This window comes from Mandrillus leucophaeus, unplaced genomic scaffold (assembly GCF_000951045.1).
Source record: "Mandrillus leucophaeus isolate KB7577 unplaced genomic scaffold, Mleu.le_1.0 Scaffold668, whole genome shotgun sequence".
NCBI lineage: Eukaryota > Metazoa > Chordata > Mammalia > Primates > Cercopithecidae > Mandrillus > Mandrillus leucophaeus.
Window position 1 is genome coordinate 96807 of NW_012107230.1, and position 6253 is coordinate 103059.

The window sequence follows — 6253 nt, forward strand, 5'->3', positions numbered from 1 at the left end:
ACAATCAGATAGGGCACTGGCCGGTGGTGGTGGCCACAGGAGTTCTTGCATTACCCCACACCCAGCTCCAGGAGGCTCAGCACAAAAAGAGACACTCCAGCCAGGTACAGTGGCTCACGCCTGTAATTCCAGCCCTTTGGGAAGCCCAGGAGTGCAGATCACCTGAGGTCAGGAGTTCGAGACCAGCCTGACCAACATGGTGAAATCCCGTCTCTACTCAAACTACAAAATTAGCCAGGCATGGTGGCACACGCCTGTAATCCCAGCTACTCAGGAGGTTGAGGCAGGAGAATCGCTTGAACCCGGGAGGTGGAGGTTGCAGTAAGCCGAGATCGTACCCACTGTACTCCAGCCTGGGCAACGAGAGCAAAAGTCCATCTTAAAAAAAAAAAAAAAAGAAAGGACATTCCATTTGTTTGGGAGAAAGTAAGGGAGGGAAGAGAACAAGAGTCTCTGCCTGGTAATCCAGAGAATTGTTCCACATCTTATCCAAGACCACAAAGAAAATACCTTTGGAAATCTGCAAGAACCACAGTGTTACTGGGCTTGGGGCCCAAGTCCCTTCAAATACCTGGAAAGCCTTCCCAAGAAAGAGGAGCATGAACAAGCCCAGACTGTGAAGAATACAATTAATACATAACTGTTTAGAACCCGGACACTGACAAATATCCATAAGCATCAAGACCACAAGAAATACACAATATCACAAAAGAAACTAAATAAGGCACCAGGGACCAATCCTAGAGAAAAAGAGATATGTGACCTTTCAGATAGACAATTCAAAATAGATAACTTCAAGGAAACTCAAAGAAATGTAATATAACACAGAGAAAGAATTCAGAATTCCATCAGATGAATTTCACAAAGGGATTTGAATAATTTAAAGAATTAAGCAGAAATTCTGCAGTTGAAAAATGCAACTGATGTACTGAAGAATGCATCAGTCTTTTATTAGCAGAACTGATCAAGCACAAGAATTAGCGAGCTTGAAGATAAGCTATTTGAAAATATACAGTCAGAGGAGACAAAAGGAAAAAACAATAAAGTATGCCTAAAAGATATGGAATATAGCCTCAAAAAGGCAAATCTAAGAGTTATTGGCCTAAAATAGGAGGTAAAAAAAAAAAAAAGAGATAGGGGTAGAAAGTTTATTCCAAGGGATAATAACAGAGAACATTCCAAACCTAGAGAAAGATATCAACATTCAAGTACAAGAAGGTTATAGAACACCAAGCAGATGTAACCCAAAGAAGACTACCTCAAAGCATTTAACAGTCAAATTTCCAAAGGTTAAGGATAAAGAAAGGATCCTAAAAGCACCACCTGAAAAGAAGCAAATAACATACAATGGAGCTCTGATATGTCTGGCAGCAGACTTCTCAGTGGAAACCTTACAGGTCAGGAGAGAGTGGCATGGCATATTTAATGTGCTATATGAAAAAAATAAAGTTTTACTCTAAAATAGTATATATGTCTAGGGAAAATGGAAGTGCACCACATTAAGGGATAACTCTGTAGAACAAAAGAATCTGAACAGCAGACCTTCAGTTCCAGAATTTACCACTGAAATAATCTACCCAAATGAGAAGGAAATAGAAAAGTAATTCTGGTAATATGACAAAACAAGGTTCTATAACATGCCCAAAAGACCACACTTGTTCCCCAGCAATGGATCCAAACCAAGAAGAAGTCTCCGAATTGCCAGATAAAGAATTCAGAAAGCCAATTATTAAGCTACTCAAGGAGATACCAGAGAAGGGTGAAAACCAACTTAAAATTAAAAAAAAAAAAAAATACAAGATATGGATGGAAAATACTCCAGAGCAACAGATATCATAAAGAAAAAGCAATCACAACTTCTGGAAATGCAAGACAGACTTAGAGAAATACAAAATGCAGTGAAAAGTTTCAACAATAGAATCAAACAAGTAGAAGAAACAACTTCAGAGCTCAAAGACAAGGTCTTTTAATTAACCCAATCAGACAAAGGCAAAGAAAAAAGAATCCAAAAAAATTAACAAAGCCTCCAAGAAATTTGGCATTATGTTAAATGGCCAGACATAAGAATAATTGGTGTTCCTGAGGAAAAATAGAAATCTAAAAGTTTGGAAAACTTATTTGAGGTAATAATTGAGGAAAATGTCCCTGGCCTTGCTAGAGATCTGGACATCCAACTACAAGAAGCTCAAAGAACACTTGAGAAATTTATAACAAAAAGATCATCACCTAGGCACATAGTGATCAGCTTATCTAAAGTCAAAATGTAGAAAAGAATCTTAAGAGCCATGAGGTAAAATCATCAGGTAACCTATAAAGGAAAACTGACCAAATTAACAGCAGATTTCTCAGCAGAAACCCTACAAGCCTGAAGGGATTAGGGTCCTGTCTTTAGCCTCCTCAAACAAAATGATTGCCAGCCAAGAATTTTGTATCCTTGTTTCCAGATGATATGATCTTACATTTGGAAAAAATGAAAGACTCGACCCAAAGTCCATTAGAACTCATAAACAAATTCAGTAAAGTTGCAGGACACAAAATCAACATACAAAAATCAGTAGTATTTCTATATGCCAACAGTGAACAATCTGAAATAGAAATTGAATTTTGAAAGATCTCTGCAATGAATACTATAAGATACTGACACAAGAAATGGAGGAAACAAGTATTATAGTAAAATGAAAAAACATGAAGAGATATTCCATGTTCATGGATTGGAAGACTCAATATTCTTAAAATTTCCATATTATCCAAAACAATCTACAGATTCCATATAATCCCTGTCAGTATACCAGTGACATTCTTCATAGAAATAGAAAAAAAAAAAAAATCCTAAAATGTATATGGAACAACAAAAGACCCAGAATAGCCAAAGCTATCCTGAGCAAAAAGAACAAAATGGAGACTTCATTACCTGACTACGTTACCTGACTTCAAATTATACTACAGAGCTATAGTAACCAAAACAGCATGGTACTGACATAAAAACAGACATGTAGACCAATGGAAGAGAATAGAGAACCCAGAAACAAATTTACACACCTACAGTGACTTATTTTTGACAAAGGTGCCAAGAGCATACACTGGGGAAAAGACAGTCTCTTCAATCAACGATACTGGGAAAACTGGATATCCATAAACTGAAGAATGAAACTAGACCCCTATCTCTTGCCATATGCAAAAATCAAATCAAAAGGGATTGAAGACTTAAATCTAAGACCTCAAACTACAAAACTCCTACAAGAAAACTTTGGGGAAATGCTCCAGGACATTGGTCTGGACAAAAATTGCTTGAGTAATACCCCACAAGCACAGGAACCCAAAGCAAAAACAAATGGACAAATGGGATCACATCAAATTGTAAAGTTTCTGGACAGCAAAGTAAACAACCAACAATGTGAAGAGACATCCCACATAATGGGGGAGAATATATGCAAATTACTAATCTGACAAGGGGTTCATAATCAGAATATATAAGGAGCTCCAAGAACTCTATAGGAAAAAACTCTAATAATTAGACTTTAAAATGGGCTACAGATTTGAATAGATATTGCTCAAAAAAAGACAAATTAAACATGTGAAAAGGTACTCAACATCACTGATCATCAGAGAATTGCAAATTGAAACAGCAATGAGATATCTCATCCCAATTAAAATGGCTTTTATCCAAAAGTCAGGCAACAACAAATGCTGGTGAGGATGTGGAGAAAAGGGAACACTCATACACCGATGGTGGGAATGTAAAGTAGTACAACCACTATGGAGAACAGTTTGGAGGTTCCTCAAAAAACTGAAAAAAGAGCTACCATACAATTCAGCAATTCCACTGCGGGGTATATACATAAAAGTAAGGAAATCAGTATATCAAAGAGATATCTGCACTCCCATGTTTGCTGCAGCACTGTTCACAATGGCTAAGATTTGAAAGCAAACTAAGTGTCCATCAATATATGAATAGATAAAGAAAATATAGTACACATACACAATGGAGTATTATTCAGCCATAAAAAAGAATGATATCCTGTGACTTTCAACAACATGGACAAAACTGGAGGTCATTATGTTAAGTGAAATAAGCCAGGCACAGAAAGACAAACTACAAGTGTTCTCACTCATTTGTGGGAGCTAAAAATTAAAACAATTCAGGTCATGAATATAGAGAGTAGAAGGATGGTTACCGGAGTCTGGGGAGGGTATTGAGCAGTGTTGGGAGGAAGTAGGGATGGTAAATGGGTACAAATAGTATTTGGAAAGAATGAATGAGACCTAGTACTTCATAGCACACTAGGGTGACTACAGTCAATAATTTAATTGTACATTTTAAAATAACTAAAAGAGCACAATTGAATTATTTGTAACATTAAGGAGAAATGCTTGAGGAGACAGATATGTCATTTACCCGGATGTGATTATTACATATTGCATGTCTGTTTCAAAGTATTTCATGCACTTCATAAACTTATACACATTCTATGTACCAAAAAATCAAAAATAAAAAATTTAGTAAAAAGAAAGCCATGACCTTCATTGATTTTAATATTTCCAGAATCTGTGCCAACCAGAAGGCATTGCAATTTTTTCCCAATTTTCAAATAATATTTTAGTGAAACTACCTGTTGGGAGTTGCTAATATGCATATTAATTTAATGTCTCTAATCAAATTATTATTGCACCATCCCCTGAAAAATTGATACTTGAAGCACACAATAACCTTGCTATTTGACAGTTCCATTCTAGCAGTCTATCATTCTCCTTGTATTATCTGTTTATTTGGTTGGTTGTTTCATATTATTTCCAGAAATTATTTAATTTGGCAGGTGTCAATGCATTGGGGAATTATTACCTATTAGTCTGAGTTCCCCAGGAAGGAGAGGATACCAAGATTGATTTATTGGAGAAAACACCTATGAGAGAAAATGGAGGCAAAGAGAGGCATTAAGAAGCTCAGAGAGCTGTCAAGACCGTAACATAGGTCTGACCTTTGTGGAGGAAAGGAGGAAGGAAAGAGGATTGGTGAAGAAAAGTCCTAGGCTACAGTATAATTCTAAGAAAATTTCAGCAAGACAAACAGAATCCTTGAGTGAAAATCACCCTTTGGAAGAGCTCTTCATCTCCTAGGAGACGAAGCTTTAGTATCTTTGCTGTGCTGTCATTGGCTGAGAGCTGCCCATGGGAAACTTGGCCTCAGGCAAATGCAGTAGAGGATTTCAGGGCTTAGCAACTGAGGTCATCATTCAGTCAGGCTCCCTGAATTCAGAGATCTGAGAGGTGGCTTTTTTTTTTTTTTTTTTTTTTTTTTTTTTTTTTTTTTTTTTTTTTTTTTTTGAGACAGAGTCTTGCTCTGTCACCCACACTCGAGTGCAGTGGCACAATCATGGCTCACTGCAGTCTCAACCTCTTGGGCCCAAATGATCCTCCCACCTCAGCCTCCCAAGTAGCTGAGACTACAGGCATGCACCACCACAGCCAGTTAATGTTTGTATTTTTTGTAGAGATGAGTTTTCACCATGTTGCCCACACTGCTCTCAAACTTCTGGGCTAAAGCGATCCACCTGCCTCGGTCTCCCAAAGTGCTAGGATTACAGGCGTGAGCCATCATGCTCAGTCTGAGGGGTGACTTTCAAAGCCACCATAGTACTATTAAAAGAAAATAGAGGCCAGGCGCGGTGGCTCAAGCCTCTAATCCCAGCACTTTGGGAGGCCGAGACGGGTGGATCACGAGGTCAGGAGATCGAGACCATCCTGGCTAACACGGTGAAACCCCGTCTCCACTAAAAAAATACAAAAAACTAGCCGGGCGAGGTGGCGGGCGCCTGTAGTCCCAGCTACTCGGGAGGCTGAGGCAGGAGAATGGCGTGAACCCGGGAGGCGGAGCTTGCAGTGAGCCGAGATCGTGCCAGTGCACTCCAGCCTGGGCGACAGAGTGAGACTCCTTTTAAAAAAAAAAAGAAAAGAAAAGAAAATAGAGTCTTGTATCTCGAATTTGACACTCTTTATAAAAGCATACAAAGAGGAAGCAAAGTCTAATTAAAGGCACAGGTAACTTGCCCCAGTCTGAAAACTCACTGATTCATTCATAAAATACTTTAAGAATGCAATTAAGCAGGTACTTTGGTTTACATAGAGATGGGTTCAAATCCCACCTCCCCACTCCCCCTGAATTATTCTTGCAAAAAAAAAATAACTTAACCAGAACCAGACCAAGCCTTTAATCTAATATCTATATTTTATGAAATGCAGGGGATAAAGGAACAAG